Raw genomic sequence first — 9,624 nt, 5'->3', positions numbered from 1 at the left:
ATGTTCTGGTCATTATTCAGTGAGATTATACCGATATTTACTAAAATAAGTGTTAAAAATAAAGTAAAAATCGTAGTTATTATGCTTTGGATTTTAAACAATTTTATACCAAAGATTTTATACAAGTGGTTGTTCTGAATAAAATTAGGACTAGAGCGCCCTGGAATGTATATTAAACTAAACATTAAAACCAATTTTTCCTTGATTGTCATTGTCTTCATTAACTTCATAAAATCAAAATTCTAAGAAATCTAGTAATTTCACGATTCTTCGCATATTCAAAAGATAACATTATTTATTTAGTATATCATGAATCAACATTGAAAATAGTAGATGAATCATCGCTATTGGTCGAATGCTCTGCGTGGTTCGTGAATTGCATCAGTTTTCTTTATCGTCGAGTCCATCGTTGTCGGCTTTGGGTCGGAATATAATTTCTCTGGAGAATATCCAGCGACCAACGCAAGTGTGACGATAACGAGTTCCCAATGTCGAGGAACGAGAATACCTTTGAGTTGGCTAATGTTAGTTATCAGGGCTCCAGTTTTCAGTTTCAAAACGCGCATGACATCTAGTCTCTTTTTCAGCCAATCTGATGTTTTTCGAATTATATTGTGTATATTTTATTTATCTTGGGAATAAAGCGGAGGAAAGCAATAATTTCGTATGCGTAAAATAATATCAGCCTTCTGTTGACTAAATACACGATAAAAAATTCAAAAATATTTCAATAATGGAATGCAATCTATATTTATTTTGAAATGAACTTACTTGAATTCGTAATAACTAAACCATATCTTTCATGCCGTGAAAAGAAATTTGTCATTGATTCTCGGAAGCTTTTTATGTATCACTTGTGAAACCCCGGATTCAAATATTTCCAAATAACCTCTCGACGAATCCTCCTTGAACTATTTCTTCGAAGTCATTCTCCTTGACTGCCTGGCAAAATCTTTTTACGATGCTTGTCATTGTCCTCGAGTGGTCGAATTTTAAAGTATCTACCCGCTGACGGAACACTGTTGCATGCAGAATAGATCGTTGACGACACGGAACGCACAGTTGGTACCGTTGGACAAATATACGATCTCGGGATCGTAATTTAGTGCGATGCATCAATGCGATATGCGAATGATTCAGATGCTGGATAAGCCCGGCACAGAATACCACAACGTACGGAATCAACGAAATAGATTGTTAAACGACTCTGCGTGCCTCGTATTTTCTGGGAACAAGTGCGTCGTTATTGCAAAATAAATGGGTCGTGCGTAATTAAGAGTTTATTGCATGCGAAATGTCGTTTTCTCAAATATAATCAGTACTTCTATAGATTTTAAACCAGGGAAAATTGCGTGTATAACTACTCAATTATGGGCAATTTTTTCTTTAAGTGAAAACCTGAAACTGTGCATATTGAACTGAATTAATTTGATCTAATTTTTAACGGGATTCATGAAACTATATGAGTAAAAGTAAAAAGGAGATCATGGTCACTTATAATTTTCAACTTGCACATGAATGAGTAAAACTACACGTAAATTTGAATTCATGAACTGACACGGTTAATGCAGAAATAATATTTTCAAGATTGTGTCAGACAGTTTCTGTAAAACAGAGAGTGGGAATATATCATTATCAACAAAAAACGTTTAAATATTAACATAGAAAGTTATCCAAGGAAAATTGAGATCATTCTATAGTCCTCTAATGCTAGAAACGAGAACGTGTCGTTCAAAGCTGACATATTACAACCATAAAGGCGCTTTCACCCAAGGCAATTTATGTCCGTGGTAACTCATTAATGAGCGCAAGATGCTAGTATAGTCAACCGGAAGCTTTTTGTCAGTCAAATAGACGAACGAGCGAAAATACTAAACGTTAGAGCTTAAATAAAATTAATCATCGCGTATTCCGCCGTATTCACCAACAACAATACATTCACTAGCGTAACATTGATATATTTAATTCTGAATGGACGGCCGGATAGAACTCTCGATAAAAGCATCATCGTTTATTCAAGGGTATTTAAAACTCATACATATGATAATAATTTATACTGCGATCATTCCTTTCCGTTTGCATTCTCTCGTTTGTGGATAAGCGTAACCACTACAGCGCGACTTACTTACTCCTGCCATCGAGTAATTTATCTTTTTAGTGACTGTACACCTGGCTCTCTGGCTGTCTAACACAAAGATCCTTTATCCATATTAATGGCAAAAGGAGCAGTGTTTCCCGGAGAAGGTCTAATAAAATTCTCCATTGCAAATGCAACTCCTTGTACTGTCTGCTATTGTTATTTGAAATATAATGATAAATATCGTAAACGAACTGCTTCGAGTCGCTTATAGATGATTTAACTTTTATTACAACACGAATGACAAATGAGAACATTAATAGTAAAAATAAAATTCAAGTAGGAAATAAAAAATTTATATCCGTGATCTGAATTTCAATCTTTGTGGAGTGATCATTTTCAAAGTAGGAACGGGAGGTGATACGAGATTAATATGTATACAAATGGAATTGGATTTCGGTGTATGGCTGGAATGATAGCAACAGAGATTGGTCTCTTTCGAAATGAGAAAATAAATCAAATCCATTGCATTTGGGATGAACGAAATGAAGAATAGTAACAAGACAGACGATACTATAATAAAACGGATAATAAACGCAGTAAAAGAAACATTTAGGTCATGCTATTTCTCAGAAATAGAATGTAAGTTCTATTTTTAATCTTGAGAATAAAACATTTTGCAAATCGTATTCAATTTCATATTTCACCAGAACTTTAATTACTAATCGATATCTATGAAACTTAAATTGTGATCATATAATTCGATAATTCAAAGAGGCAACGGGTGGTAATTAGGTATCAAAAGTTTCTGTACGACTTAGCCAGTTCAGTGAACCCTGTCACGACCAAACCATTTTCTCCCATCGCTCGTGCCTGAAAACATCCGTACTAACCGTAATAACCTCACCCAAACAAACCAACGATGCTGCCGCTCGATTCCAATTCTGAAACGTGTATTACACTCAGTCCAATAACGTCGTCGGTCTAAAAAAATCCATCGCAATCGATACACCAAAAAAAAATGAACAGTTAATCCTGCAGTACCATTCATTCGGACGACTTTACAAAAAATTTATATCTGTACACTATCTGATTCCTAAAAAGAAAAGATAATCCTCGCCTCGTTTAAAAAAACAGAGCGATTTGTGCAGTGAAATTGTTTTAGTGCATAATCTTTGACCATTAGATACATTTGAAGACTTCTGGGGTACAATTTTCGAATTTATAAAAGTATGCCTAGAAAGAGAATTTGATCATTGTTAAATTAAGGAGAAAAGTAGCTTATTGGAATAAAAAAAGCTTCATGTATATGTAGGTTGTCCGTTCAGAGGCGCCCCCGACGAGAGGTTAACTCGAGAAAAAAATCGACCGGTGGAATCCCGCTCAATGAGGACACACGAGCTGATTCCCCGGTTCGGTACGGCACTGCGTCATGCGCAGTGCAAGATGGTTGATCGTCGTCGACCAGAGGGGGTTGCTCTGCCGTGCGAGAGGACGTATAGGGGGAGGAAGAGGGGAGGGTCGGACATGGAGGGCGCGCTTGTAGGATCGGGACAGGAGGGTAGGTTAGTAGCGGAGGTACACGTTGTGCCAGCCGGCAGTAGCGCGAGCCGTGCAAACCACACGGCCCCACACGGTGGCGTGTGCGTGTGCGTGTGCGTGCGTGGGTCAGCCTTGCCCCATATTTTCAGTCCATTCGCGAGAGGGTCGAGCCGGCGCGTCGCGGCGCGTATTCTAAAGAAAGAGGAAGGCCGAAGGGATGTTATCAGCGAGGAAGTGCCGGCGTCGGCGTCGAGCAGCGACCACCCGCCGGCAATTCGCGCGACGTCCCTCCGGGAACGAAGTCGGCGAGGCTTCCGAGTGAACGAACTTCTGCTTCTGTATCCGTCACATTTCACTAAAACGCACAACGTACGAGCGTGTGCACGTTTACGTTCCGTTGTTCCGTGAGTTGATTCGCGTGGTTAGTGCGTCGACGGGTGCGTGTTTGTTACTGCGTACGCGCGCGCGCGCGTGTACAGTAGGAAAAACGGGTCGAGGTGGACGCGGGGTGAATCGAGAATGTAAGTTTCCGGTGGTTAGTCGACAGGCAGGCTCTCGCTTGGCCGGCTTCCGCTGACCGCGTGTGTGATCTCGCTTTGAAATTTATTTCATCCCCGAGAGCGATCGTCTCGTTCGTTCGTCACGTCGGTGCGATTGTGGTGCTCCGTGAGTGGAATAAAAAAATTGTGCTATGTTTCTCTACATCGGAACGAGATATTTGAAGATTAGTCGCTACGCGTATAGTGATGTCCAATCGAATTCGAATAATGGTTCTTACCGAATCGAGATAGTCGTCTCTACGTTGTGGAAGCTCGAATGTTGAATTCGGTGTTCGGGTTCGGACGGAAACAAGCCGCGGGGAGGACGACGCGGAGAAACCGGTCGATGCCGGGGCGGTCGCTTCAAATTCCGCGATTTAAAATTCGAGTTGGAAAGCCGGTTGATACGCTCTGCCCGCGAAAACTCGACGAAAACAGAACGATAAGGAAACTTTCATGAGAGCTAAGGATTAGTGTTTTAGAATTTCAATGACCTAGAGATTCAGTAGTGTTCAACGTTCTGGTATTTCCTTGGATAGAATCTCTGAGTCTCGGTTCGCAGTGGCTAGTACCTGAATCTCCGATAATATAAATTCTTCGCGTTTCTCTTCTGTTTCGAACTTGTTGATCTCGCTTGTTCATTTCGCTTCCGTACGAATTTCCCTTGACAGCGAGCGGAATTGCGGAACTGCAACAAACGCGAATGCCCGATACTAAGGGAATGGTCGATAACGAGATTCTGGATAAAGTAGCTCGAGTTCTTTTTCTCTTTTTCTTCAGATATCACTATAATTTTATCTGCACTCTTGAGCAGTTGGTGATCATTATATGGAACATAATAGTAAACAAGATTTGTCGCTTAAAAAATAAGTGACACTTGATGCAATTTTTCAAGCGAGGATATAATTAACATTTTCCCTGTAGCGCAGGAGTCACCAATGACCCGCAACATTTATCAGAAGCATCCATTAGATGGAGAGAGATTACTCTCCTGTTTAATAACGGTGAAAGATGAGGAAAACTTAAATAACGGTGTGATAAATTTCGTACAACCATAATTGTTGTCTTGTAAAATTCTGTAGGAAAGAACATGCTGATGTTGGACCCAATTTCTAAACCTCCATTAAAATTTAAGCATTACGTATAATTTTGTGTGTAGTAACGTTAATGTAATTTTAATAAATAACTGTTATAAATTGGATGAATTGTAAATTGACAAATCGACGATGCATTGCTAAAACAAGTTCGTGATTTCATAGTTTACGTTCCAACACGTTTTTATCACTCACACGAGACTGTCGCGAAATAAAAACGAAAAAGAAAGATGAAAAGCGAACGAGTTTGAACCGCGTTTATATTCGCTGTAGTAAAAATCTTCCACGATCGCGCCACGCTAATTGGCTCAGCGGGTCAATAGCACGTTAGCTCGACATGTTGAACAGAGGGCATACGCGTACAAGTATACGCTTTTGCCAAAACGTTTAGAAATTTCCAATTTTTCCTACACTCTTTCTCTTTTTTCCTGTTTGTTTCAGCCAATCGTTCTCACGGTTGCTCGCGACCGCTATAAATTTTCGCGAAATTTTGATTTCAAGCAGCCTTTTCGACCTGTGTGCTTTAATGTCGAAATTCGTGCTCTCCGAATTCGTTGAAAATGCGCAACGCGGATTACTCGTTAACCTATTGTCGTTTAATCGTCACTTTCGGAAAATTTTCATTCCACTGATAGCTTTCATCGCATCGTGCAAATTGATTTTTCGTCCATTAAAGAATTGTCTGGATCGACATAAGGCAGCCTGGAATGATTGGAATCTGATAACTTTTTCATCGAAAATTCAGTATGTGACTCCTCGTTAAAATTCAACGGGTTTTTTGTTCACTTAGAAGTAATAAAACGTTTGTTTTCCTTGCTGAACATATTTCTTTCATACATCTTTATACCTTCTGTTTTTACACACAATAAGTTTATCTGGGTCCATAATCAAAATGTCTTGCGTTTAATGCATTAATTATTAATACCATAATTCTATTCAATCGTTAAAACTCAATCTGTTATTTGAAATCTTTGGAATTATGTCAAGTCGTTTTTCATTCTAACTTAGAGCAAAATTGAGTTTGGGAAAAGTTTTTCTTTGGGTAATTCGCATTATTTTATATCGTGGAGCAAATTCATTTTGTTCCGTATTAAGCGTCGACAAGTTTCTTGCTTGGTGTAACCACATTCCTCTCTAGGAGCCAGAAACGCATGGTCTCTTGAAAATAACGCTACGTAGTTAGGTCGTGTGTCTCGTTTGGAAACGTGATAAAACGCAAGCGCCGGGATGGTTAAGGGGTTGATTTCGTATTCTCGAGCTAAGCGCACCTGTGTGTACACGCGTTGTACGGCGATACGTGCGATTAATCTTGGGTTAGTGGAAGCTAGAAATGGTATGCATTTTCATCGAGTACTCGATTTTTCGGCGAACTTTCGCAGACCGTAAATCGTTTACGCCAACCAAATTCTCCGAGAGAACAACGTATTCCACAAGTTGAGAGCATAAAATCAATAAAGAAAAGCGGAAAATGTGCTCGAAACGTGGTTGGGTTTTCACGAAACTTTGAGCCGAGATCAAGAGGAAAATCTTGTGAATAGTACTTTAAACGTTCGGAACGTGTCAGCGAAAAGAAGGAATAATAGATTTCGTATATAGTAAATGATAATAACAAAATAAATGGTAGTAAGGAGAATATACAGGAATGCGTGCAACATTCCTTTATTTCCTGCTGAAGAGCATTTTCACGAAGCTTCAGGCTTTTCATTTTAGAGACGCCGGTATACAGTGACGACTTTTAAAGCGTATAGTTCATGTTAATTTCACTACAATTCGTACAAAAAGGATACACCCTCGAGCCGGGCGACCTTAATTTTTCTTAACTTTCTATCCACTTCACCACAATTACATCCAACAATAGGCCGGTCTATTTAAAGTTCCAGCCTTATCGCATTAGGGGCTATTATCTGCAGAATATTACAGGCAGACGGGCGAGCACGGTACGGCCAAGTCTCGAAAGCTCTTTAGGCTCTTCGTCCGATGATCTCGCAGCCGACGTAGAATCTCACGATGAGCATGTCTGTATCTAGTGCCGATGCAAAACGCGAAACATACCTACATTAATATCTTCATTCTCCAAATGTTACGTATTGTTCATAATTTTATTTGAAACGGTAATCTCATCCCAGATCAGTGTCAAGTCTAAAAGAATTCTATATTTATAAATACCATTTTCTAATTATTAAGTAGTCAGCTGATTAGTGTTTCTAAATCGCCCCTTTCAAACTCTTTTGCGTTGCATCTCCTTATCAGCGGGAGAAATTAAAACGTAATGTTAGTTTTAAACGCGAGCAGCGGGCAGAGCGTATCGGTGATGAGATTGGCAAAGAAGAACAGTGTAGAAGATCGAGATGATTGTGTGTCTTCCACGGTTCTTTGTGTGTGAAATCGTTTAAATTCTCATTTTTAGAAGCCAACAGTTAAGAGAATAAGTTTTCGGAGGAATAGTGTTTCGAGTTGGCTGGAAAGAAGCTGGAATTGAAGATGTCAGAGACGCGCAAGAAAACTAGATATCGACAGATAAAACAGCGACGAAGATGAGAAACTGAACTGGGCGCATGGCGAATAGATCGATACATAGATGAAAGAGAAACTGAGAAAGCATAGAAGAGCTCAGAGAAAGCCAGTCGATAGAATTAAAGAATAAAGAAATACGATACTTGTACATAAAAATATATGAGTATATCTACGATAATTAAAGAAGAAAAACTAGTGTTATATATATTATATGTATATCTCTTCGGAGAGAAAGTGTTACTCAGATTTATTGTTTTATCTACTCATTCGAAGTTTACACGTCATCGATATAAGAAACATATATGTACGTATATTTAAGCCTAATCGCTGGGACGTACGCAGAATATCGTATATCATCATCGATGGAACGATCAAAGGAACGAACGACCAAAACGAATGCTGTCAATTAATACTATATTAATATTAATACAATATTACTATTAATGATCATTTTTGGATTTACAATTTCGCCTAGTTCAATTATTACAAGTTATATCTTTGAAGCGACCGCTTTTCTCTGTAGCTATTCTTCGAATTCTACCTCCAGCTTAAAATAAAAAAGGTTAAGAGTAACAAAGACAGAAGGAAGCATAAAATCGACAACGAAGAAAGGGAATAATCGTAAGAAGACTCGTAAGACGCAAAAAGAACGGAAAGGGTAAAGGATAAAACGGCCTACAAAAGTATCTTGTAGATGTAGTGCACGAGTTTAGGATCTTCGAATAGAAATCGACCCTTCGCAATGGTTGTACCTGGTTTAATCTGCAGTTAAGATTTCACCGTATACCGAACAGAAGCCACGCTCGCTTCTCTAGCGTTTCCAAAGGTAAGCGAGCACTACAATCATTTTTATAGCGGTGATCTTCGTGATCTCGTACGAAACAGTTTCCATGGTGTTGATAATCCTTCGTATCAAGTCTTAAACAGTCTATTTTACAGTCGAGGAACTACACTCTTCAATGTTCATCAATTTTTCTTCTCGCATGCAGTACAAAAATAATTCAAAATTTTTTCATTTTTAATAAACAAGTATGTTGAATCAATTTTTTGATGACAGTTTTTATTAACATAATTACATAAATATTAACGTAAAACGGATTTCATTACGCATTAAACACAGATCAGAGATGTACAGGTTTTCGTAGAATCGTCATTACAAACTATCGACTTTTTCCTTTTCGATATGCATAGTCATAGTATTTAGTTTCTAGCGCAGCGGCTCAATATCAGCAGTTGCATGCACTCTCTGTAAGGCATACTCGTTTCACGAATGGAATCGTTCATTGAAAAAAGTGAATTCTCGTTCGTTCTCGTCGGCGTCCGGAAAAGTTGCAAATACATTCTAAACGGTTCAGGTGATCTGTGCGACAGTCTTTTCATCACGGCAATGCACGATATTGATTAAAAAATTCAAATGACATTTACACTGGTGGGAGTATTGTTTCTAGGAATAATGTCACTGCCCATTCTTTAATCAAACAGCGCGACAACGTTCGCCATTCTGCATCTGTGACTCCATTAAATTTTTCTCCTTCGCGATTGATAACGCTTGACCCAATGCCTTAACTAATAGTTAAATAATTATTAGGATTATCTCTGAACAGATAATAATTAGATAAAATTTTTGACGTATTTTGGAACAATATTAAAAAATCGGCATGTGCATTACTAGATTACTTTCAACAGATCAATTATTCAAAGTGGAGCATCAATTTATAAATTAACAAACTAGAAACTACTAATAGAACATCAAGCTTCCCGTGGATGTTTGAATTATGCTTGGAATGTTTTGGCTGTTAATCAATATAACGATTAGGTAAACGATTGCAATTTCATGAGCGTGGAATGAAATTAATGC

The 9,624-nt window shown here is 38.5% G+C and overlaps 1 protein-coding gene across 3 annotated transcripts in view; it reads left to right on the top strand.

Annotated features, from left to right (window-relative positions):
* The first annotated feature begins 3,687 nt into the window (after positions 1–3,687).
* The window catches only part of unc-13 (protein unc13 homolog), a 176,140-nt gene continuing 170,203 nt past the window's right edge, over positions 3,688–9,624 (top strand). The window contains exons 1-2 of one of the 3 annotated variants that reach the window (XM_026810690.1): positions 3,688–4,140; positions 7,660–8,592. The gene's annotated coding sequence lies outside the window, so the exon portion shown is untranslated. Of the gene's footprint in view, positions 4,141–4,162; positions 4,286–7,447; positions 8,593–9,624 lie in introns of those variants that run through there. The other 2 variants (XM_026810691.1, XM_026810692.1) reach the window with 2 other exon arrangements.

The sequence above is a fragment of the Ceratina calcarata genome, unplaced genomic scaffold, assembly GCF_001652005.2.
Source record: "Ceratina calcarata isolate Rehan_Ccalc_2016 unplaced genomic scaffold, ASM165200v1 scaffold168, whole genome shotgun sequence".
NCBI lineage: Eukaryota > Metazoa > Arthropoda > Insecta > Hymenoptera > Apidae > Ceratina > Ceratina calcarata.
This window is presented reverse-complemented; position numbering and strand designations above follow the sequence as displayed.